Source organism: Acinonyx jubatus, chromosome E2 (assembly GCF_027475565.1).
Source record: "Acinonyx jubatus isolate Ajub_Pintada_27869175 chromosome E2, VMU_Ajub_asm_v1.0, whole genome shotgun sequence".
NCBI lineage: Eukaryota > Metazoa > Chordata > Mammalia > Carnivora > Felidae > Acinonyx > Acinonyx jubatus.
The window spans coordinates 44,752,976-44,779,982 of NC_069396.1; the positions used below are offsets into that span (position 1 = coordinate 44,752,976).

The window sequence follows — 27,007 nt, forward strand, 5'->3', positions numbered from 1 at the left end:
TGGGTCGCTCTTCAGGAAGAACGGACCTTTGCTTTTACTCCAGTCCTATTTGTCCTTATAAGGTTTGGAAAGAGGCAATATTGAAAGCATTGGATCAACACCAATACATACAACACACACCTCTGCAAGGGGACATAAATCTTGCTGCTCCTCTTGTTTGTCCACAATAAATGCTAACGTTGATTGGGTATCTTTGCCTGTTATGGAAGGTACACAAATGTACACATCAGGGGAATTCAAAGGAAAACAACCATACATCCACCAGAAAGTTTAAAAAGGAAAAGGCATACAATATTAAGTATGTTAAAAGGCAGAACAATTAGAACTACAAGACAGAGCTGGTGGAATTCCAATTGGGAAACCACCTGGGAACACCATTTGGCAATGTGTTTAGTTTTACTAAAGCTAAACATATATGTAACCTATGACCTAGCAACTCTCCTCCTAAAAATATATGTAACCAAGATGACACATATACACAGCAAAAGACTACAAACAAGAATGTTTATGGAGCACTATTCTTAGTAGCCCCAAGCTGAAAACAAGCCAAATACCATCAACAATGAGAATGAACTAACTTTATTGATTAAACTCACAAACAATAATTGGCGGAAAGAAGTCAGACCAAAGGGGGAAAAGAGTGTACATACAATATGATAACATTTATGTAAGCTTCAAAATCAGGCACAACTAATCTACATTGTAAGTTAGATGATGGAGACTTTACAGGAGGCAGGTAGGGGACTTCTGGGGTGCTAGTTATACGGTCTGAGAAATCTCTGAAAATTTACCCAGCTGATTTGGGCAGTTTTTTATGCTACATTCAAAAACTGTACTTTAAACATTCAACATTTTTTTTTAACCGTAAAATACAGTCTCGGGCACAGCAGCATAATCACACCCGAGGTCATAAACTGAAGCCAACGCGCTCACACCAGCACTAAAGCATCACTCTCCCTCTCCTTCCCCACAAGCCTGACTGCCATTAGGGCCCAAGTATTCCTCATGTTTAGCCTCTACAGACTCCGCTCTATCGTGTCCTCCAACGGCGGGTCTTCCAAACTCTGCGGGGTCACCTCCCGCAGCAAGGCTCAAGCTGCGGCTGAGGGTTCAAGACTGTCCGGATCAGCTCTCCGGGGGGGTGGGGGGGTGGGGGGGTGGGGGTGGGGATTTTAGGCCACACTACAAGTTCCAGAAGTCCTCGGGGCGGAAATAAACTTCCGGCGTTTAGCCGGAAGCAACCGGGATTGCGATTGCGAGTGACCCCGGTGGGAAACTGGGACTGTCAGGTTGCGTGGTTCGTCGGTAGTGAGCGGAGGAGCAGCAGGTTGTCGTTAGGAGCCCGGGGAGGATTACTCGGGTTGTCCGCTCTCTGGGGTCTGTCGTGTTCTGGACTACACTTTCCAGAGGCCTCCGGGTGTAACGTCACTTCCTTCTAAGGTGGTCAGCTCCGTAGTGCTGGAGCGAGTGGAACAGCGCGGCGACCGAGGCCATTGGTTTCTTCCGGGACTGGGGGATGTGAGCCTGACGCTGGGGAAGCTGAAGGTGAGGCGTGTCAGAGCCCGGCCACGGAGACCGGCGTGTGTGGAGCCCTAGGCCTTAACACGTCAGTGTATGTGTGTGAATGTGTGACGTAATGTGCCTGTGAGACTGCATGGTTATGTGTGACCACTTGAAGGAGTGTTGATTGTGTCTCCAGCTGTGAGCGTACTTGTGCGAAGCTGTGAGATTGACTCCTCCTTTAATTATGTCGTTGCTTTTTTATGTGTCTATTCCCTCTCAGCTGTGCCTAGCCGGGAGCCGATTGCGGGCAGGCATTGATAGAGATATGCTCACACTGAGGCTATTTGGAGGTTCGACAGTTTCTGGAAGCTTGTGGTTGTGGGGTCTCTGTGGCTTGCTGCATTGCGGAAATCCAAGCTGGGCTACCAGCTGGAAAGGCCAATACAAGAGATGAGTTTTGATTGAAAAGGAATATGAGCTTTATTCCGGAGGCGGGCCAGCTAGCTGGGTAGGCCAACTCTTGTCCAAAGGCCAGCTCTCTGGTTTTTCCCTGGCCCGGACATTTTTATTTAGTTTTTTGTCTTTTTGTTTTTGTTTTCTTGTTTATCTTTGGCCCAGAGATTTTTTTAAAAAATTTTAATGTTTATTTTTGCGAGAGAGAGTGTGAATGGGAGAGGGGCAGAGAGAGGGGGAGACACAGAATCCGAAGCAGGCTCCAGGCTCTGAGCTGTCCGCACAGAATCCCACAGGGGGCTCGAACCCACAAACTGCGAGATCATGACCTGAGCTGAAGTCGGACACTTAACCAACTGAGCCACCCAGGCCCCCCCGGCCCAGAGAATTTTAAAGGGGTTTAATCAGTTAAGGGAGTGCAGTGGCCTGTGACATTTCTGGATTATGTGTAGACTTGTTGATGCCAGCTATAGAGTTATCTCAGTGCTTGGAGGTTGTGCAAGAAGTTCTGGTTCTTTGGTACTGAGTTTGGGCGGGTTGTGCAAGAAAGTCTTGTTCCTTGGTACCTGGGGGTTGTGCAAGAGTACTCTGTTCTTTCTGAAAAGGAGGGCAAGGTCTACAGATGCACAGAGGGAGGTCAGTAAAGTCATTTGTGTGACCTTAAACGAGAAAAACATTTTGCTAAAAGATTGCTGGGCTAATCAGAAAGCTAAGAGAGCTTCAAACAGACTTGCCTCTGTGGCCTGGGAACATTCTGGTCCTTTATTCCTGAAGGTCAGTGGTCTGAATATCTCAAAGGAAGCAAATTAGTTCTGTCACAGATCGGGGGCCTTGAGTCAGCAAGCAAGGAGTGTGTTAACTTGAAGGAAGTTAACTCTTAATACCAGCTAGAGTCAGCCATTAATAGCTGCTCTCTCTCCTTGTAGCCATGGGGGCCCAAGTTCCCTGGAAATGTCCCTGCCTGATTTGGGAACTTAGAAAGATGAGTCCCAGATTAAAGATTCCAGATAAATTTATCTTTTAAGTCACAAACCTGATCTCAGATTGAGACTTTAAGAACCAGAAATAGTCCCAGGTTGGGGCGGGGGGAAGGCTGAGAAAAAAGCCAGGGTTGTAAGATTCCAATCACTTCCCTCAGGAAATCACCTGGGGAGACCTGTGGGAATTCTCGACCTCCACTCTGTGGTACTCTCTGACTCTCTGGTTCTCAGTCTCTTTCTAACCTTCCTTTGAATGTTTACTTCTGAGTAAATGGAGGGGGTGGAAGTAGTTGCTTGTTTCTAACAAGTCAGTCTGGGCTCAAAGAAAGGCTTGGTGTCCTCAAATGTCCACCAACAGATGAATGGATAAAGAAGATGTGGTATATATATAAGGGAATATTACTCAGCCGTCAAAAAGAATGGCCTCTTGCCATTTGCAACGACGTGGATGGAGCTAGAATGTATCATGCTAAGCAAAATAAGTTAGTCAGAGAAAGACAAATAACATATGATTTTACTCATATGTGGAATTTAAGGAACAAAACAGATGAACATATGGGAGGGGGGAGAGAGAGAGGGAAACAAACCATAAGATACTTAAACAAATTTCTTTTGATGTTAATTATTTTGAGGAGACACAGAGAGGGAGAGACACAGTGTAAGTGGGGGAGGGACACAGAGAGAGAGACACAGAATTCGAAGCAGGCTCCAGGCTCCGAGGTGTCAACACAGAGCCTGACATGGGACCCGAACACATGGGACCCGAACCCAGGAGATGTGAGACCATGACCTGAGCCAAAGTTGGCCACTCAACTGACTGAGCCACCCAAGCGCCCCAACCATAAGAGACTCTTAAAGATAGAGAACAAACTGAGGATTGATGGAGGGAAGTGGGGGGGTGGGGGGAAGGGCTAGATGGGTGATGGGTATTTAGGAGGGCTCTTATTATGATGAGCACTGGGTGTTATATGCAAGTGATAAATCACTGAATTCTACTCCTGAAACCAGTATTGCACTGTTAACTAACTAGAAATTAAATAAAAATTGGAAAAAACGAAGAAAGAAAGAAAGACTTGGTGTCTCAAGATTCTTTATTCCTTACCAATTAATGGCTTTGTCTTAACTTTGTAAGTTAACTTACACGGGTCACCAGAGACTAAAGGAAGAGCCACTATTGGACAACTGAGAGTTTTATCCAAGGTAAATCATTCTTTCGTCTCTGAAGTGTTTTCTGTTTTTTCATGGTGTGGGAATTTTTGCTTTTTTTCTTTTGAAACTCCATAAAAGGGATCCTTTTAGTGTTCTGGTCTTTAGGCCTGGCTATTCCATAGAATAATGGGGCCAGAAGGAATGGACCCAAAGAAGTTATTCCACTCCATTTTGCTCCTTTTGACCTAAGGTACATTTATTCACCTGATAAATATTTCAATTCCATTTTTATACTTAGTCTTTTTCTAAGATTTTTTAAGGACTAGAACACATCTCTGAGTAAAATTCAAAAGCCTTGATTTTGAGTATTTATTTTTCAATTTTCTTGTTTTTTTTTTTATGTATGTGTGTTTTTAAAGTAGGCTCCACGCCGAGTGTAGTGCCTGAACTCATGACCCTGAAATTAAGAGTCATTAAGAGCCAGGTGCCCCTCAATTTTATTTTTTATTGTTTAAGTATTTAAAAGGTTCAGAAGAGTATACAGTGAATTCTTCCTTCCAGCCTTGCCTCTAGTCTCATACTTTTCCTATTTCAGAGGCAGCCAGTGTGACTAGTTTCTTGAGTACTGACTGCCAAAGGAATTCTCTGTACTTTCAGATGGCTATCAGTCTTTCACTATTATAAACAATGGTGGGATAACTTTCCTTGAATATATAACATTTAGCTTATCAATGAGTTTATTGGTAGAATGAATGCTAATTTCTTGGATAACTTTTATGTGGACTTTAAATTTTAATAGTTTTTGCTATGTTTTCCCTCATAAAGGCTATATTGTCACTTTTCTAACCAATATTTTCTGATTTTGTGTTTCATTCAAGGTATTTTGCTGGTTGTTGGAAAGTTTAAGGAAATTATTAATATGCTATTGTAGGGTTTTTCAAACTATGGGGTTGTTAACCTGATTTTTGTGTGTGCTAAAATCAATTTGCTAAGTCCTGACCAGCATTTTCTTTAGCTTTTCATTGTGAAAAATTCAAACATGTACAAAAATAGATAAAATAGCAATGAACTGGGGCGCCTGGGTGGCTCAGTCGGTTAAGCGTTTGACTTCAACTCAGGTCACGATCTCGCGGTCTGTGAGTTCGAGCCCCGCGTCGCGCTCTGGGCTGATGGCTCCCTCTCTCTCTGCCCCTCCCTTGTTCATGCTCTGTCTCTCTCTGTCTCAAAAAAAAAAAAAAAAAATAATAAACGTTAAAAAAAAATAGCAATGATCTATGTACCACTTTGCTAGGCTTCAGTAGTGATTGACTGATGACCAATTGTCTTTAATCTACCCACCTAGGATTATTTTGAAGTATTGTGAAGTACATACCAGAAGTATCATTCTATTCATAAATGTGTGTATAAATGATAGTCTTTTATTTATTAAAAAATTGTTTTAATGTTTATTTATTTTTGAGGGAGACAGAGCGTGAGTGGTAGAGGGCAGAGAGAGAGGGAGACAGAATCAGAAGCAGACTCCATGCTCTGAACTGTCAGCACAGAGTTTGATGTGGGGTTCGGACCCATGAACCATGAGATCATGACCTGAGCCAAAGTCGGATGCTTAACTGATTGAGCCATCCAGGTGCCCCATAAATGATAGCCTTTTAAAAATATAATCAAATACCATTATCCTCAGTGAAAAAATAATAATATTTCCTTAATATCAGATATCCAGTTAGAGTTTAGATTTCCCCACAGGGCAGATAACTTTGTTTTTAAGATTTCTTTGAATCTGGGCCCAAATAGGATCCATGCATTGTGATGATTCATAAGTCTTTTAATAAAGTCTTTTTTAAAATCTTTAGTTTCTCATTCTTTCTTTGTCTCTTTCCTTGCAATGAATTTTTTGAAGAAACTGGGTGATTGTCCAGTAAAATTTCCCACAATTTGTCATCATTAACGTGTTTTTATGTATTTCTTAGAAGTTGTATCTAGAGGCTCGATCAAGAAGTTGTATCTAGAGACTTCCTTCCACCCTCTTCCCCACCTCTTTGGCAAAATGATTTCACTGATGCTAATGTATATTTCCACGAAGAGGCACATAATGTCTGCCTCTTTTTGTGATTTTTTCTATTATTATTTCATTAGAGATTGCTAAATAGTTATAGCCTAATTCATTAATTGTATCTTCTTTCTTTAACTGGAATAATTATAGAAAGTGAAAATTTTCCATATCAACTTCTTGGTTTTCTTGAGGTACAGATTGCTCAAGGGAGGCAGGACAGATTTTGTTTTTCTCCTCACTTACCAGTTTTCAAAATGAGGAAATAATGAACGATAATGAAATGATGTTTTGCTAGCATTCTCTTCTGGGTACCACTGATTTTCTTTTTTACCATTATTATAAAGGTATGGATTTTGATACACTTAAAAGTTTCAATCTATTGTAGTTGTTTTCTTTATGTATACTTAAATTCGTATTGTGCCATATTTGACCATTTGGAGCCTATTCAGGTTGGCTCATGGGTCTTTTTGACTTGATCTTAGTAGCCTTTGATAGCTTTCTTGCTTTTTGGTAGATCTTCTCTGTCAGGAGTTGACAAACTTTCTGCTAAGGACCATATAGTTAGTTTTTTAGGTTTATGGGTCATACTTTCTCAGTAGCAACCACTCAACTTTGTTGTAGAGTGAAAGCAGCCATATATAATACATAAACAAATGGACGTGGCTGAGTTCCAATGAAACTTTATTTCCAAAAACAGACAATGGGTATATCAAATAGGAGCGGAATTTAAAAGGTGAGGGGCACCCAGGTGACTCACTCAGTTACGTGTCTTTTTTTTTTTTTTAAGTTTATTTATTTTGAGAGAGACAGAGACAGCATGAGTAGGGGAGGGGCAGAGAGGGGGGTGGAGGGAGGGAGAGAGAGAATCCCAAGCAGGCTCCGCGCCATCAGCGCACAGCCCAAATGTAGGGCTCAAACTCATGAAACCGCGAGATCATGACCTGAGCAGAAACTGAGAGTCGGATGCTTAGCCGATTGAGCCACCCAGGCGCCCCAACTGTCTGACTCTTTATTTCAGCTCAGGTCATGATCTCATGGTTCATGAGTTCAAGCCCTGCATCAGGCTCTGCATTGTAAGTACACTGTCAGTGCAGAGCCTGCTTGGGATTCTTTCCCTCTCCCTCTGCCCCTCCCCTGCTCATGCTTTCTCTCTTTCTCTCTCAAAATAAACAAACTTAAAAAAATTAAAAAAAAAAAGAATTTAAAAGGTGAAATTTAGTATCTATTTTAGTGAATGCTGATAGAGATGATTTCATTGTTACAAAGTATAGGTACCAGCTGCAGTTTTTAAGCAAACACCTCCCACATACACACCTTCTGAACACACACTTAATGGAAATCAAATTCCCTGTAACACCCATGAAAGAGAAATGCTATTACTCTGTTTCTAAGAAGCAACTGTCAGATTTCTGGTAATGTTTCAAATCAGAACCTCACCTTTTATGAAAAGGCCTCTTATAAACTTGATAGTGTGTTTAGGGGGAAAAAATGGATACATGGAATTTATTGGAGTTAAATTTGAGAGAAAAGGAAAAGTAGAAGACTCATATTAATATGTGTTATTTTATTGTTATGCATTTCTACCCTTTGTTTGTGAGGTTACTGTCTGAATAATGCCCCAAATAGGACTTGTCTTATGGCAGGGATCCAAAGTGATTGAGTTGTATTGAATTATATTTAATTGAAATAAATTGCAAACAAAACCAGAAATCAAGCAGTGGGCTGATTTGGCCAACACGCCATTATTACCCTCTTCTAGGCTCTTGTACGTTTCCTAACTCAGGCCTCCTTCATATTAATGGGAAATGGTATTTTAAGACGATATTCTAGGTGCTAGGATATTCATTGCTACTGGGTTGATCATTGTTTCTATGGCTTTACAAAGCTAATATATACGTATCTTTTAAAAGATTAAAAAATAGGGGCTCCTGGGTGGCTCAGTGACAACCACTCAGTCATTTGAGTGTCTGACTGTCGATTTCGGCTTAGGTCATGATCTCACCATTGTGAGATGGAGCTCCACATCCGGCTCCCGCTGAGCATGGAGCCTGCTTGGGATTCTTTGTCTTCCCCTCCACCACCCCCCCCCCCACCCCGCCCCCCTTGCTTGTGGGCTCATTCTCTCTCAAAAATAAATAAACACTAAAAAAAGAGAAAAGATTAAAAAATAAACTGTCACAATCCCAAGGAGCCTAGAGATATGAGTTAATGTAATGTGGTATCTTGGATGGGATCATGAAACAGAAAAAGGACAATTCTTTATTCCTTGCTTTATAAAGTGTGGAAAAAAAATTCTGATTCTTTATTCCCCACTTTATAAAGAGCACTCAATAATAATAGTGATTTGATTACTGAAACCAATTTTCTATTTTTGGTGTTTTTTTGTTTATTTTAATCTTTTTGTTTTTTTAGGGTATAATTCTAGTAGGAATATGGAATCAAATTACTGTGTTCTAGAGTCATTTGGAACAGTGCCTCTTGAGAGGCTATGCCACAAATTGGAATCACATTTGTTTGTTTCACTTTTTAATTTTTAGAGATTGCTCTTTTAAAATTTAATTTTGTCTTTTAAAATTTAATTTAATTTTTAAAAATTTAAAATTTTAATTTTGTCCTATAATTATATAAAGTACTTGGTCCCAAAGTCAAATATGCAAAAGAAGGTTTAATTTGATCTCTTCCTCCATTGTTGTACTTTCTACCTATAAGTAGTCACTTTCTTCTGTGTTGCAGTTTATTCCATCTTTTAAAATATACTATAAGGAAGTACATGAGTGTATATGTATTATAGGTATTTGTATTTATCTATACCAAAAGCAACAAAACAAAAAGTAGATAAAGGGACTTCATCAAAATTAAAAACTTTTGTGCTTCAAAGGACATCATCAAGAAAGTCAAAGACAGCCCACACACAATATGGGCCAAAGTCTTACAAATCATTTTTCTGATGAGGGACTTATGTCCAGCAGATAGATATATTACAATCTAAAAATAAAAAGTTAAACAACCCAATTAAAAATTGCCAAAGTATCTGGGTAGGCATTTCTTCGAAGATAAACAAATTACTATTAAGTGTGTGACAAGATCCTCAACATCATTAGCCATCAGGAAAATACAAATCAAAACCACAATGCAATATCACTCACACTGACTAGAATGGCTCGAATAGAAAAGACAGATAATAACAAGTGTTAAGAAGGATGTGAAGAAATTAGAACCCTCATATACAACTGGTGAGAATATAACATTTAAGTATAAAGAGAATATAAAATGGTGCAGCTGCTTTGGAAAATAGTCTGGAGGAGTGATGACTAACAATTGCAGGGATAAGGAAAGTATTCTAAAATTGATTATGGTAATGGATTCTGTGAATATACTAAAAACCATTGATTCGTACACTTAATAATGTGAATTGTATGGTGTGTGGATTAAATCTCAACAGAATTGTTTTAAAATGTATAACCATAAATAAAAATCAGGAAAAATGAGTAATGTACCTACTTCTATTCAACATTTACTTTAGATTGTAGGCACTTCACCAAGCCTGGGGGGAAAAGTAAAAAGTGTAACCATTGAAAAGCAACCAAAAATTGATTAGCAGATAATGATTGTCTATAGGGATACAAAAAAATGTGGAAGTATTCTAAAAATTACTAAGAAATGAAAAATCAACAAGATATATAAATAAAAAACCAAGTTCAACAGCATTTATCTTTTTGAAATGTTGCTAGCTTATCTTTGAAAGGAATTACTAGGAGTGGGGTCACTGGTAAAATGCTTCTATAATTTCCTAGTTATTGCTAAATTCCTTCCTTTGAAACTGTACATTTACTCAATCAACATTTTACTACTGGTTTTCTCAGGGATCTTCCAGAAGAATATACTGGCAAACTTTTGGGTATTTTCCACTGATATTGGTCTCATTGTAATTTTAATTAACATTTTTGTTATAGTGAGCAAAGTTGAGCATCTCTTTATATACTTTAGTGTATTTACATTTGTTTTTCTTTGAACTGTCATTTCTGTTGTCCATTTTTCTATAGAAGTATTATTCTCTTTCTGCTTTTAAAGCCATCTTATATCTTATTTATGTTAGCCCTTTCTCTGTAATATAAGTTCCAAATGTCTTTTCCTAGGTTGTCACTTATCTTTTCTTTTACTAACGGTGTTTTCCCAATTAAAATCAATTTTTTTTGTGGTTAAATATCCATCTTTCCTTTAATATCTATAGATTTGGCTCATGGCTAGATAAGTTTCTCTAACTCCTGAATTTTAGAAAAATTCAGGCATTGTTTCCTCTTACGTGATTTAAATTTTTACATTTCACAAGGGCCTCCATCTGGAACTTAATCTGATATATTCTGAGGAGTAGTCCAATTTTTTCATTTTTCATTTTACTTCATCATCACCTTTTTATTTTATTTTTATTTTTTTATTTATTTCTTTTTGAGAGAGAGCCTGTGTGCAGGCAAGGGAGGGGCAGAAGGAGAGGGAGAGAGAATCTTAAGCAGGCTGCATACCCAGTGTGGAGTCCAACACAGGGCTTGATTTCATGACTGTGAGATCATGACCTAAGCCAAAATCAAGAGTTGGACACTTAACTGACTGAGCCATCCAGGCATCCCCTTCATCACCTTTTTAAAGGTCCATATATTTCTCACTGATTAAAGATTCCACCTTTATCAAATATGAAATTTCCAAATATTTGGGTCAGTTTTTTAGATCTCACAATTTTCACTGGATTTTCTCTCTATAATTTTGAAAGAATTGAAAGAAATTAGGAGAGCTTCTGAAGATTCCCATAGGATACCTAAATTTGTATCTTCCCACATACCCTTTAAAAGCAGTATGAATCAACAAGGAAAACAATTAAAACTGCATGTAACAGTCTGTGCCTACAGCCTTATTCAGAGCTAGAGGTTACTATAAACTTCAGTTTCTATGTAAGTGGAGAAATACATTCCTCAAACAGACAGATCCAATTCTGATGTCCATCCTAGACTGAAGAGTTAGGGAGAGAAAAGTGAGGGAAACATTGCAGTGCTGGCAGTGTTGGAAAATGGATAACTTAATCCCATGAAGATAGAGGTCCACCTTGAGTGGGAAAATACAACATGACTCACAGCCTGTTAGACCAGAGCATTGCCTTTTGGTTGAAAGGAAGATTCTTTTTTTTTTTTTTTAATTATTTTTGAGAGAGAGAGAGGTTGGGGGGGGGGGCGGAGACAGAGGATACAAAGCAGGCTCTGTGCTGACAGCAGTGAGCCTTGTGTGGGGCTCAAACTCACAAACCTTGAGATCATGACCTGAGCCAAAGTGGGACACAACCAACTGAGCCACTCAGGCGCCCTGAAAGGAAGATTCTTGAAAATGGTGAGTTGGAAGTTGGCAGTCGTAGGAAATGCCCACTCCTGGAGGGGAGGCATGCCTTCAAGGATGATAGTGAAAGGAAAAACGGAATCAAGTGTCAAAAACTAAATGCCCTTGAACTGGGAATTCTATTAAGTTTCCCCAAATCTCACATCCTTCTTTAATGATACCTGTTTATGCTGTTATTACTAAGAACATTGCAGATCACAGTATCAAAGAAGAAAATGCTCTCAGGGCGTCTGGGTGGCTCGGTTGAGCATCCAATTCTTGATTTCAGCTCAGGTCATGATCCTAGGGTCGTGGGATTGAGCCCCATGTCAGGCTCTGCACTGAGTGTGGAGCTGGCTTGGGATTCTCTCTCCCTCTCTCTCTCCCGTGTTCACACACACACACACACACACACACACTCTCTCTCTCTCTCTCTCAAATAAAAAAAGAAAAAAAAAAAAAGAAAATGCCCTTGAATTGGGAATTCTATTAAGTTACCCCAAATCTCACATCCTTCTTTAATGATACCTGTTTATGTAAAAACTACAACCTTAAGCAAGTTGGGTTGGTTATATTAATATCAGACAAAATAGACTTTAACACAAATCTAATACTTGAAAAAATTAACAGAAAATGGTAGGAAATGTATGTGTGTATGTATATATACACATATATATATATACATATGGACATACACATATATGCACAGTTACTAAAAGAAAGCAGAAGTGAGAATTAAACCATTTTAGCTAATACTGTATACAAAACTAAACATGAAAACAGAGGAAAAGTGTAACAGGGTTCTGGTGTGAGTTAATTCATTAAATAAGCTTTGACAATGTGAAACAACATCTAAATCAGAAATTCAAAACTTCATAAAACACATGGAACAGAAAACCAGCAAGAGTAAAACAAGAATTGAGTGAATGACTAATGATATTGAGGCAAAAGCCAAAACAGTCTTGATACTAAGACTATATTGTAATGTATCAAGGCTAGATTTTACATTTGAATGAAAAAATATTCAAAGAAATAATGGTCAAAGAACTTCCAAATGTGATGAAAAACATTAATCTAGCCATCCAGTAAGTTAAATGAGTACCAGGTAGGATAAATGTAGAAATGTATACCCAGAGACATCATAATCAAAATGTTGACAGCCCAAAATAGATAATCTTGAAAGTAATAAGAGAAAATTAACTCATCATGTACAATGGAACCACAATAAGATTAACAGCCAACTTCTCATCAGAAATAATAGAAGCTAAAAAGCAGTGTGACAATGTATTTAAAGTGCAGAAAACGGAAACCAAAAAGAACCAAAATCCTGTATTCAGCAAAGCTATCTTTCAAATTTGAAAGTAAAGACTTTCCCCCAAACTGGAATGAAGTTAGTAATAATCTAAGTCACTTCTAATAAGATGGATATTGTAATGATTGCCTAAGAGCAATCATTAGAAAAGCACTTTAAAATATATAGCTTTAAGTCATTTAAAGAATTAAGCTGATAAACTAACATACATCCACTTCAGACAAAAGAGGGTAAAAAATGAGAAACTAAGGAACATAGTCATGAGATCTAAAGAAAACTAATAACAAAATGGCAGATGCTGTTCATCCATATCAATATCAATATTAATATTAAATGTGAAAGGCTTAAGCAATCCAATCTGCCAAAAGACATATTTTTTGGACTGCATTTTGAAAATTAGAAATAAGATCCAGCTATATGCTGCCTACAGGAGATTCGCTTTAGATTCAAAGACACAAATAGGTTGAAAAGGATGAGAGAGAAAAGAATGTAAATTACAACCTTAAGCAAGTAGGATTGGCTATATTAATATCAGATAAAATAGACTTTAACACAAATGCTGGTATTAGATAAAAAGGAGCATATTATCATGATAAAAAGACTCTATCAAGAAGATACAACACCTAGTAACAGAACTGCAAAACACATGAAACAAAAATGGACATATTTAATGGAAAACAGATAACAGCAAGAATAGTTGGGGACTTCATAAGTCTACTTTCAATAATTGATAGAAGACTAGGCAAAAAAGGATATAGAGAACTTGAACAACATTCTAAACTGTCTAAAGCTAACAGACATCTATAGAACATTTCACCTAAAACTACAGAATACACATTTTTGTTATATGTACATGAGACATTCTTCAGGATAGACCATATGCTAGCCATAAAATAAGTCTCAAATGATTTAAAAGAATTGAAGTCATAAAATTATGTTTTCTGACCACGTGGAATTAAATTAGAAATTAACAATGGAACAAAATTTGAAAAATTCACAAATATATTAACATTAAACAACATTCTCATAAATGACAAATGAATCAATGGAGAAATCACAACAGAAATTAGAAAATGTTTTGATATGAATGAAAATGAAAACATGACATATCAAAATTGGGATGCAGCTAAAAGCATTGTTTACAGGGAAATTTATAGCTACAAATTCCCATATTATAAAAAGAGAGAGTCTCAAACAATAATTTAAATTTCTACCTCAGGCTAGAAAAAGAAGAGCAGATTAAACCGGAAGCAAGGAGAAGGAGGGAAATACTGAAGATTGGAATTGAAGATAAATAATCTAGGGGATAGAGACACAGTAGAGAAAAATCTACAAGACCAAAACTTGGTTGTTTAAAAAGATCAACTAGATGGACAACCTTTTGCTTAACTTACAAAGAGAGAAGACTCAAATTGCTAACATCAGGAATGAAAGGGCAGATTTCAAAACCAATCTAACCAAAATAAAAAATACTATAAGGAAATAACTATCAACATATGTATGCTAATACATTTGATAATTTAGATGAATAAACAAATACTTAGGCACAAATTACTGAAGCTTGTGACTCGAAAAAAAAAAAATCTAAGTAGACCTATACAAAGATACTGATTTAGTAATCAAAGAACTTTGCACATAGAAAAATGAAGCCTAGATGGTTTCATGGTGAGTTTTATCAAACATTTAAAGAATTAACATCATTCAGGTCACCTGGGTAGCTCAGTCGGTTGAGCGCTGACTTCAGCTCAGGTCATGATCTCATAATTTGTGAGTTTGAGCCCTGCATCTGGCTCTGTGCTGACAGCTCAGAGCCTGGAGCCTGCTTCAGATACTGTATCTCCCTCTCTCTGCCCCTCCCCTGCTCACTCTCTGTCTCTCAAAAATAAATAAACATTAAACATTTTTAAGAAAAAAATAATTAACATCACTTGTTCACAATCTTTTCCAGAAAATAAAGGAGAAAGCACTTTCTGGTGAGTTTTCTGAGACCAGTAACACCCTGAATTCAAAACTAGACAAGACATTACAAAAGAAAATTACTAGTATTTAAGATTACACAGCAAAAATCCACACACAAAAATGCCAGCAAACTGAATCCAGCAAATATAAGAGATTGTACACCATGGCTAAGTGAGAGTTATGTCAGGAATGTAAGGTTGGCTTAACATTTGAAAAAATATATGTATACATAGTATACCATAATAGTAGAATAAAGGGCAAAAGTCGATAGATGCAAAAAAACCATTTGGCAAAATTCAACAACCTTTTATGATAAAAATACTCATCAGACCAGCGGTAGAAGGCAGTCTGACCTGATACAGAACATCTCTCAAAAATCCACAGCTACTGTCTTATTTAATAGTTAAAACACTGGATACTAAGATCAGAAAAAATATGAGGGTGTCTGCAGTCACCATTTCTATTTAACATTGTTTTTGAGATAAGAAATAGAAATAAAAAGTCACTCACATTGGAAAAGAAGTAACACTATCTCTATTTGCAGATCACATGATCTTCTCTATAGAAAATCCTAAGGAATTGGGGCACCTGACTGGCTCAGTTGAAAGAGCATGCAACTCTTGATCTCAGGGTCATGAGTTTGAGCCCCATATTGGGTATAGAGATTACTTAATAAATAAAAAACTTTAAAAAAAGAAAAGAAAATCCTAAGGAATGTATTAAAAATAAACTATTAGAGCTAATAAATGGGGCCAGCAAAGTTTCAGGATACAGGTAAATATGCAAAAATAAATTTATATTCAGTAGCAATTAATAATCTGAAAATGAAATTAAAAATTTCATTTATGATAGCATAAAAATATATTTAGAAGTAAATTTAACAAAAATACAAGATTTGTATACTGAAAATTACAAAATATTCTTATAAGAAGTTAAGACCTAAATAAAGTAATAATATCCCATGTTCATGGATTTGTTACGATGGCAGTACTCCCCACACTGATCTACAAATACCCTACAATTTCTATCAGAATCACAGCTGGCTTCTTTGCAGAAATTGACAAGATGATTCTGAATTTCATATGAAAATTGAAGTAGCTGAAACAATCTTGAAAAAAGTGTAAAGTTGGAGGTCTCATAATTCCTTATTTCACAGCTTATTTCAGAGCTACGGTAATCAAGACAACCTGGGACTGACATAAGGATAGTTGGACATACAGGTCAAGAGAATAGAATAGAGTCCAGAAATAAACTCACATTTGTGGATGATTTTCAAGGAGGGTTTCAAGATAATTTAATGGAGGAAAATTGTCCTTTCATCAAGTGGTGCTGTGACAGCTGGATATCCACGTGCAAAGGAATGAAGTTGGTCTCTGTTGTATAACATTCTAAGCTTTTTTTGATAATAGGATACATCATAAAGGCACTTGAATAGATGAAAGACAGAGCCCTTTGTTATTTGTAGCTCTAAACACTAGAAGGCTGCCACACAGGTAATTGAACCTAGGAACACGGTAACAGCAAACTGGAGCAGTAGGAGGCCTCTTATGTATGGCAAGTAGGGTGGCATTAGCTAGGTTTTGTGGGCTTCCTACAGATTGGGTATTTTGTATAATTCTATGGGCCCAAGGAAGAAGGGGCCATCCCTGGGTGTTAGGTATCTGGAGGCCTTTGCCTACTGGATTAGATGTGTATTATAACCCATAGATGTTAGAGCCTGATGAAGCAAGTTAGGGTGAGGTTTAGCAAACTGCCTGTGAAGGGCAATTAAGAGATTTTAGCCATGACTTCAAACCTGGGGCAGGAAATCACTTGTAAAACATTACAATTGATTCCTTGATCTCTTGACATCAGTTTTGAGCTCAGCTATTTGAGATATTTGGATGGCCCAAATGGTGAATGCAACGTCTAGATAATAGAGCAAATGTCACCCTTTAATATAAAAAAGACAGCATTTTATTATGAGAGTAAAAAGGAGGAAAATAAGGAGAAATAGAAGTTCTTGTAGGCTGGCCTGTAACCAAATTTTCCATTCACATGGTATTACCCAAGGAAACATCTGAAATTTCTGGGGTCTCTAACAGTGTCTTGGTGGAGTTGTAAAATATGTTAAAAATTATGGGTTATATTTTTCATGACAATAATATAAATGATAAGTCCAATAGCTATGTGGTTGAAGGGTATGAACTATAAGTAAGACATGTAAAACTTAGTGGTATTCGTTTAAAACCAAAAGGACTGTGTAGTTATAGTGGGCAAGGTTGGTGAGGCAGGGTGGGAGGTTATGGTGGGAAGCTGGAGGAAGAGGGGGCAGTAGAAGAAGGTGCCATGCAATGGGAAGTCCTCTCTTTATAGGGGTGAGGAGTTGATTGATAGGAGGTAGTTACCTTCTGGGGGGAGCAATAATCTCTATTAATTTTTAAAGTGGCATAGATAATAGTAACTTCTACAAGATTTCCCTTTAAATGTTTTTTTTTTTAATTTATTTTTGAGACAGAGAGAGACAGAGCATGAGCAGGGGAGGGGCAGAGAGAGACACACACACACAGAATCCAAAGCAGGCTCCAGGCTCTGAGCTGTCAGCACAGAGCCTGACACGGGGGCTCAAACTCATGGACTGTGAGATCATGACCTGAGCTGAAGTCAGATACTTAACGGACTGAGCCACCCAGGCGCCCCTACAAGATTTCCCTTTAACTGTGGGAATGTGGAAGTGTTAGCTGGTGAAATGAAAAAGGCATTGAGGAGACATTGTGATCCCAAATGAATTTATAGTGGGTTAAGGTAGTTTCAGGTTAAGGTAGTTTGCTGGGTCGTAGGGTAGTTCTATTTTTAGTTTTTTGAGGAATCTCCAAACTGTTTTCCACAGTGACTGCACCAGTTTGCATTCCCACCTGCAGTGCAAAAGAGATCCTCTTTCTCCACATCCTCACCAACATGTGTTGTTGCCTGAGTTGTTAATGTTAGCCATTCTGACAGGTGTGGGATGGTATCTCATTGTGGTTTTGATCTGTATTTCCCTGATGATGAGTTATGTTGAGCATTTTTTCATGTGTCAGTTGGCCATCTGGATGTCTTCCTTGGAGAAGTGTCTATTCATGTCTTTTGCCCATTTCTTCACTGGATTATTTGTTTTATGGGTGTTGAGTTTGATAAGTTCTTTATAGATTTTGGATACTAACCCTCTATCTGATATGTCATTTGCAAATATCTTCTCCCATTCTATTGGTTGCCTTTTAGTTTTGCTGATTGTTTCCTTCGCTGTGCAGAAGCTTTTTATTTTGATGAGGTCCCCGTAGTTCATTTTTGCTTTTGTTTCCCTTGCCTCCAGAGACGTGTTGAGTAAGAAATTGCTGCGGGCAAGATCAAAGAGGTTTTAAGCTGCTTTCTCCTTGAGGATTTTGATGGCTTCCTGTCTTACATTTAGGTCGTTCACCCATTTTGAGTTTATTTTTGTGTATGGTGTAAGAAAGTGCTCCAGGTTCATTCTGGACAGCATGTTGCTGTCCAGTTTTCCCAGCACCCTTTGCTGAAGAGACTGTGTTTATTCCATTGTATATTCTTTCCTGCTTTGTCAAAGATTAGTTGACCATACATTTGTGGGTCCATTTCTGGGTTCTCTATTCTGTTCCATTGATCTGAGTGTTTGTTCTTGTGCGGTACCATACTGTCTTGATGATTACAGCTTTGTAGTATAGCTTGAAGTCTGGGATTGTGATGCCTCCTGCTTTGGTTTTATTTTTCAAGATTGCTTTGGCTATTTGGAGTCTTTTCTGGTTCCATACAAATTTAAGGATTATTTGTTCTAGCTCTGTGAAGAACGCTAGTGTTATTTTGATAGGGATTGCATTGTCCGTGTAGATTGCTTTAGGTAGTATTGACATTTTAATAATATTTGTTCTTCCTACTCAGGAGCATGGAACCTTTTTCCATTTTTTTGTATCTTCTTCAATTTCTTTCATAAGCTTTCTATAGTTTTCAGTGTACAGATTTTTCACCTCTTTGGTTAGATTTATTCCTAGGTATTTTACGTTTTTTTGTGCAACTGTAAATGGGATCGATTCCTTGATTTCTCTTTCTGTTGCTTCATTGTTGGTATATAGGAATGCAACTGATTTCTGTGCATTGATTTTATATCCTGCAACTTTGCTGAATTCACGAATCAATTCTATCGGTGGAATCTTTTGGGTTTTCCATATAGAGTATCATGTCATCTGCAAAGAGTGAAAGTTTGACCTCCTCCTGTCCATTACTTTTGATGGCTGAGTAATAATCTATTGTGTGTATATACCACATCTTCTTTGTAGTTTATATTTGCTTCCTAGATGATTAGTGATGTTGAGTATCTTTTCATGTGTGTCTTGGCCATCTCTATGTCTTCTTTAGAGAAATGTCTATTCAGATCCTCTGCTCATTTAATTGTTTTTAAAATGTTTATTTATTTTGGGGTGCCTGGGTGGCTCAGTTGGTTAAGCGTCTGACTTCGGCCAGGTCATGATCTTGTGTTTCATGGGTTCAAACCCCACATTGGGTTCTGTGCTGACAGCTCAGAGCCTGGAGCCTGCTTCAGATTCTGTGTCTCCCTCTCTCTCTGCCCCTTCCCCACTCGCACTCTGTCTCTGTCTCTCTAAAAAATAAAAAAACATTAAAAGTGTTTTTAATGTTTTATTTATTTCAAGGTGGGGGCAGAGAGAGGGAGAGAGAGAATCCTAAGTAGGCTCCACGCTATCAGCACAACTTGATGATGGCTCGATCTCACAAATCGTGAGCTCATGACCTGAGCTGAAATCAAGAATTGGACACTTAGCTAACTGAGCCACCTAGGCATCCCTGCCTATTTTATAATTAGGTTGTTTGTGTTTTTTGGTGTTGAGTTGTGTAGGTTCTTTTTGGATATTAACTCCTTACAGGATATATTATTTGCAAATATCTTCTATGCAGTAGGTTGTCTTTTGGTTTTGTTGATGGTTTCCTTTGTTGTGCAAAAGCTTATTTTGGGATCCCTGGGTGGCTCAGTTGGTTAAACATCTGACTCTTGATTTTGGCTCAGGTCATTATCTTACAAAGATCGAGTCCAGCTCTGAGCTGACAACAAGGTGCTTGCTTAGGATTCTCTCTCCCTCTCTCTCTGCCCCTCCCTGACTCATGCTCACACATGTCCTCTCTCTCTAAAAAAAACAAAACAAAACAAAACAAAAAAAACCACACATTCTTTTAAAACGCTTTTATCCCTTTGAATTATTGTCTTTTTATTCTTTGAGTAAATATCAGAACTGTGATTGCTGGATTTTAGAATAGTTCTATTTTTAACTTTATGAGGAACCTCCATATTGTCTTGCACAGTGGCTGCACCAGTTTGCATCCCAACCAACAGTGCACAAGGCTTTCTTTTCTCCACACCCTCACCAACGCCTGTTGTTTCTTGTCTTGCTGATTTTAGCCCTCCTGACAGGTATGAGATGATATTGCATTGTAGTTTTGATTTGCGTTTTCCTGATGATGAGTGATGTTGAGCATTTTTTCATGTGTCTATTGGCCATCTGGATATCTTCTTTGATGAAATGTCTGTTCATGTCTTCTACCCATTTTTTAATTGGGTTATTTTTTGAGGTGTTGAGTTGTATAGGTTCTTTATATATTTTGGGCACTGACCCTTTATCAGATATGTCATTCGTAAATATCTTCTCCAATTCTGTAGGTTATCTTTTAGTTTTGTTGATTGTTTCCTTTGCTGTGCAGAAAGAAGCTTTTTATTTTGATGTAGTCCCAAGTTTATTTTTGCTTTTGTTTCCCTTGCCTCAGGAAATGTAGCTAGAAAAAAGTTGCTACAGTTATTAGTGTCAGAGAAATTACTGCCTGTGTTCTCTTCTAGGATTTTTATGGTTTTAGGTCTCACATTAAGGTCTTCAAGCCATTTTGAGTTTAGCTTTGTCTATGGTGTAAGAAAGTTTTCCTGTTTCTTTCTTTTGCATGTGTAGCTGTCCAATTTCCCCAACACCATTGTTGAAGAGACTGTCCTTTGCCCATTGGATATTCTTTCCTGCTTTGTCAAAGATTAATTGACCATATAGTTGGGGGGCTTTCTATTCTGTTCCATTGATCTATGTTTCTATTTCTGTGCCAGTAGCATACTGTTTTGATTACTTTGTAACATAACTTGAAGTCCAGGATTATGATGCCTCCAGCTTTGCTTTTCTCTTGCAAGGTTGCTTTGACTATTCAGGGTCTTTTGTGTTCCCATACAAATTGTAGGATTGTTTGTTCTAGTTCTTTTTTTTATTTTATTTTTTTATTTTTTATTTTTTATTTTTTTCAATATATGAAATTTATTGTCAAATTGGTTTCCATACAATACCCAGTGCTCATCCCGAAAGGTGCCCTCCTCAATACCCATCACCACCCTCCCCTCCCTCCCACCCCCCATCAACCCTCAGTTTGTTCTCAGTTTTTAAGAGTCTCTTATGCTTTGGCTCTCTCCCACTCTAACCTCTTTTTTTTTTTTTTCCTTCCCCTCCCCCATAGGTTTCTGTTAAGTTTCTCAGGATCCACATAAGAGTGAAAACATATGGTATCTGTCTTCCTCTGTATGGCTTGTTTCACTTAGCATAACACTCTCCAGTTCCATCCATGTTGCTAAAAAGGGCCATAATTCATTCTTTCTCATTGCCACACAGTACTCCATTGTGTATATAAACCACAGTTTCTTTATCCATTCATCAGTTGATGGACATTTAGGCTCCTTCCATAATTTGGCTATTGTTGAAAGTGCTGCTGTAAACATTGGGGTGCACGTGCCCCTGTGCATCAGTACTCCTGTATCCCTCGGGTAAATTCCTAGCAGTGCTATTGCTGGGTCATAAGGTAGTTCTATTTTTCATTTTTTTTTTTTTTGCCTCTGATTTTTTTTGTATATGGATATTTATTTTTTTTAAATATATGAAATTTATTGTCAAGTTGGTTTCTATGCAACACCCAGTGCTCATCCCAAAAGATGCTCTCTTCAATACCCATCACCCACCCTCCCCTCCCTCCCACCCCCCATCAGCCCTCAGTTTGTTCTCATTTTTTAAGAGTCTCTTATGCTTTGGCTCTCTCCCACTCTAACCTCTCTTTTGTTTATTTTTCCTTCCCCTCTCCCATGGGTTCCGGTTAAGTTTCTCAGGATCCACATAAGAGTGAAAACATACGGTATCTGTCTTCCTCTGTATGGCTTATTTCACTTAGCATCACACTCTCCAGTTCCATCCATGTTGCTACAAAGGGCCATATTTCATCCTTTCTCATTGCCACGTAGTACTCCATTGTGTATATAAACCACAGTTTCTTTATCCATTCATCAGTTGATGGACATTTAGGCTCTTTCCACAATTTGGCTATTGTTGAGAGTGCTGCTATAAGCATTGGGGTACAAGTGACCATATGCATCAGTACTCCTGTATCCCTTGGGTAAATTCCTAGCAGTGCTACTGCTGGGTCATAGGGTAGGTCTATTTTTAATGTTTTGAGGAACCTCCACACTGTTTTCCAGAGTGGCTGCACCAATTTGCATTCCCACCAACAGTGCAAGAGGGTTCCCATTTCTCCACATCCTCTCCAGCATCTATAGTCTCCTGATTTGTTCATTTTGGCCACTCTGACTGGCGTGAGGTGATGTCTGAGTGTGGTTTTGATTTGTATTTCCCTGATGAGAAGTGACATTGAGCATCTTTTCATGTGCCTGTTGGCCATCCGGATGTCTTCTTTAGAGAAGTGTCTATTCATGTTTTCTGCCCATGTCTTCACTGGATTATTTGTTTTTCGGGTGTGGAGTTTGGTGAGCCCTTTATAGATTTTGTATACTAGCCCTTTGTCCGATATGTCATTTGCAAATATCTTTTCCCATTCAGTTGGTTGCCTTTTTATTTTGTTGATTATTTCCTTTGCTGTGCAGAAACTTTGTATCTTCATGAGGTCCCAATAGTTCATTTTTACTTTTGATTCCCTTGCCTTTAGGGATGTGTCAAGTAAGAAATTGCTACGGCTGAAGTCAGAGAGGTCTTTTCCTGTTTTCTCCTCTAGAGTTTTGATGGTTTCCTGTCTCACATTCAGGTCCTTTATCCATTTTGAGTTTATTTTTGTGAATGGTATGAGAAAGTGGTCTAGTTCCAACCTTCTGCATGTTGCTGTCCAGTTCTCCCAGCACCATTTGTTAAAGAGACTGTCTTTTTTCCATTGGATATTCTTTCCTGCTTTGTCAAAGATTAGTTGGCCATACTTTTGTGGGTCTAGTTCTGGGGTTTCTATTCTATTCCATTGGTCTATGTGTCTGTTTTTGTCCCAGTACCATGCTGTCTTGATGATGACAGCTTTGTAGTAGAGGCTGAAGTCTGGGATTGTGATGCCTCCTGCTTTGGTCTTCTTCTTCAAAATTACTTTGGCTATTCGGGGCCTTTTATGGCTCCATATGAATTTTAGGATTGCTTCTTTTAGCTTCGAGAAGAATGCTGGTGCAATTTTGATTGGGATTGCACTGAATGTGTAGATAGCTTTGGGTAGTATTGACATTTTGACAATATTTATTCTTCCAACCCATGAGCATGGAATGTTTTTCCATATCTTTATATCTTCTTCAATTTTCCTAAATAAGATTTCTATAGTTTTCAGCATACAGATCTTGTACATCTTTGGTTAGATTTATTCCTAGGTATTTTATGCTTCTTGGTGCAATTGTGAATGGTATCAGTTACTTTATTTGTCTTTGTGTTGCCTCATTATTAGTGTATAAGAATGCAACTGATTTCCGTACACTGATTTTGTATCCTGCAACTTTGCTGAATTCATGTATCAGTTCTAGCAGACTTTTGGTGGCTTCTATCGGATTTTCCATGTATAATATCATGTCATCTGCAAAAAGTGAAAGCTTGACTTCATCTTTGCTAATTTTGATGCCTTTGATTTCCTTGTGTTGTTTGATTGCTGATGCTAGCACTTCCTACACTGTGTTAAACAACAGCGGTGAGAGAGGACATCCCTGTCGTGTTCCTGATCTCAAGGAAAAAGCTCTCAGTTTTTCCCCATTGAGGATGATGTTAGCTGTGGGCTTTTCATAAATGGCTTTTATGATGTTTAAGTATGTTCCTTCTATCCCGACTTTCTCGAGGGTTTTTATTAAGAAAGGATGTTGTATTTTGTCAGATGCTTTTTCTGCATCACTTGACAGGATCATGTGGTTCTTATATTTTCTTTTATTAATGTGATGTATCACATTGATTGATTTGCGAATGTTGAACCAGCCCTGCATCCCAGGAATGAATCCCACTTGATCATGGTGAGTAATTCTTTTTCTGTGCTGTTGAATTCGATTTGCCAGTATCTTATTGAGAATGTTTGCATCCATATTCATCAGGGATATTGGTCTGTAGTTCTCTTTTTTTACTGGGTCTCTGGTTTAGGAATCAAAGTAATACTGGCTTCATAGAATGAGTCTGGAAGTTTTCCTTCACTTTCTATTTTTTCGAATAGCTTGAGAAGAATAGGTATTATCTCTGCTTTAAATGTCTGGTAGAACTCCCCTGGGAAGCCATCTGGTCCTGGACTCTTATTTGTTGGGAGATTTTTGATAACCGATTCAATTTCTTCGCTGGTTATAGGTCTGTTCAAGCTTTCTGTTTCCTCCTGATTGAGTTTTGGAAGTATGTAGGTGTTTAGGAATTTGTCCATTTCTTCCAGGTTGTCCAGTTTGTTAGCATATAATTTTTCATAGTATTCCCTGATAATTGCTTGTATTTCTGAGGGATTGGTCATAATAATTCCATTTTCATTCATGATTTTATCTATTTGGGTCATCTCCCTTTTCTTTTTGAGAAGCCTGGCTAGAGTTTTATCAATTTTGTTTGTTTTTTCAAAAAACCAACTCTTGGTTTCATTGATTGGCTCTAAAGTTTTTTTAGATTCTATAATGTTTATTTCTGCTCTGATCTTTATTATTTCTCTTCTTCTGCTGGGTTTATGGTGTCTTTGCTGTTCTGCTTCTATTTCCTTTAGGTGTGCCGTTAGATTTTGTATAAAGATAAAGAGAAAATTCTCTTGTATTTGGATATTTGGGATTTTTCTTGTTTCTTGAGATAGGCCTGGATTGCAATGTATTTTCCTCTCAGGACTGCCTTTGCTGCATCCCAAAGAGTTTGGATTGTTGTATTTTCATTTTCATTTGTTTCCATATATTTTTTAATTTCTTCTCTAATTGCCTGGTTGACCCATTCATTCTTTAGTAGGGTGTTCTTTAACCTCTATGCTTTTGGAGTTTTTCCAGACTTTTTCCTGTGGTTGATTTCAAGCTTCATAGCATTGTGGTCTGAAAGTGCATAGTATGATCTCAATTCTTGTATACTTATGAAGGGCTGTTTTGTGACCCAGTATGTGATCTCTCTTGGAGAATGTTCCATGTGCACTCAAGAAGAAAGTATATTCTGTTGCTTTGGGATGCAGAGTTCTCAATATATCTGTCAAGTCCATCTGATCCAATGTATCATTCAGGGCCCTTGTTTCTTTATTGACCATGTGTCTAGATGATCTATCCATTGCTGTGAGTGGGGTATTAAGGTCCCCTGCAATTACCACATTCTTATCAATAAGGTTGCTTATGTATGTGAGTAATTGTTTTATATATTTGGGGGCTCCTGTATTCGGTGCATAGACATTTATAATTGTTAGCTCTTCCTGATGGATAAACCCTGTAATTATTATATAATGCCCTTCTTCATCTCTTGTTACAGCCTTTAATTTAAAGTCTAGTTTGTCTGATATAAGTATGGCTACTCCAGCTTTCTTTTGAGTTCCAGTAGCATGATAAATAGTTCTCCATCCCCTCACTTTCAATCTGAAGGTGTCCTCAGGTCTAAAATGAGTCTCTTGTAGACAGCAAATAGATGGGTCTTGTTTTTTTTTTAATCCATTCTGATACCCTGTGTCTTTGGTTGGCTCATTTAGTCCATTTACGTTCAGTGTTATTATAGAAAGATATGGGTTTAGAGTCATTGTGATGTCTGTAGGTTTCATGCTTGTAGCGATGTCTCTGGTACTTTGTTTCACAGGATGCCCCTTAGGATCTCTTGTAGGGCTGGTTTAGTGGTGACGAATTCCTTCAGTTTTTGTTTGTTTGGGAAGACCTTTATCTCTCCTTCTAGTCTAAATGACAGACTTGCTGGATAAAGGATTCTCAGCTGCATATTTTTTGTTTAGCACATTGAAGATTTCCTGCCATTCCTTTCTGGCCTGCCAAGTTTCAGTAGAGAGATCGGTCACAAGTCTTATCGGTCTCCCTTTATATGTTAGAGCATGTTTATCCCTAGCTGCTTTCAGAATTTTCTCTTTATCCTTGTATTTTGCCAGTTTCACTATGATATATCATGCAGAAGATCGATTCAAGTTATGTCTGAAGGGAGTTCTCTGTGCCTCCTGGATTTCAATGCCTTTTTCCTTCCCCAGATCAGGGACATTCTCAGTTATTATTTCTTCAGGTACACCTTCAGCACCTTTCCCTCTCTCTTCTTCCTCTGGAATACCAATTATGCGTAGATTATTTCTCTTTAGTGTATCACTTAGTTCTCTAATTTTCCCCTTATACTCCTGGATTTTTTTATCTCTCTTTTTCTCAGCTTCTTCTTTTTCCATAATTTTATCTTCTAGTTCACCTATTCTCTCCTCTGCCTCTTCAACCCGAGCTGTGGTCGTCTCCATTTTATTTTGCAGCTCATTGATAGCATTTTTTTAGCTCCTCCTGGCTGTTCCTTAGTCCCTTGATCTCTGTAGCAATAGATTCTCTGCTGTCCTTTATACTGTTTTCAAGCCCAGCGATTAATTTTATGAGTATTATTCTAAATTCACTTTCTGTTATGTTGTTTAAATCGTTTTTGATCAGTTCGTTAGCTGTCACTATTTCCTGGAGATTCTTTTGAGGGGAATTCTTCTGTTTTGTCATTTTGGATAGTCCCTGGAATGGTGCCGAACTGCGGGGCACTTCCCCTGTGCTGTCTTGAATAACTTGCGTTGGTGGGCGAAGCCGCAATCAGACCTGATGTCTGCCCCCAGCCCACTGCCGGGGCCACAGTCAGACTGGTGTGTACCTTCTCTTCCCCTCTCCTACGGGTGGGATTCACTGTGGGGTGGTGTGGCCCATCTGGGCTACTTGTACACTGCCAGGCTTGTGGTGCTGGGGATCTGGCGTATTAGCTGGTGTGGATCAGCAAGGTGCATGGGGTCGGG

The 27,007-nt window shown here is 38.1% G+C and overlaps 1 protein-coding gene across 2 annotated transcripts in view; it reads left to right on the forward strand.

Annotated features, from left to right (window-relative positions):
* The first annotated feature begins 1,228 nt into the window (after positions 1-1,228).
* The window catches only part of LOC106974655 (zinc finger protein 420-like), a 61,380-nt gene continuing 35,601 nt past the window's right edge, over positions 1,229-27,007 (forward strand). For both annotated transcript variants that reach the window (XM_015071918.3, XM_027044731.2), the window contains exon 1: positions 1,229-1,545. The gene's annotated coding sequence lies outside the window, so the exon portion shown is untranslated. The remainder of the gene's footprint in view (positions 1,546-27,007) is intronic.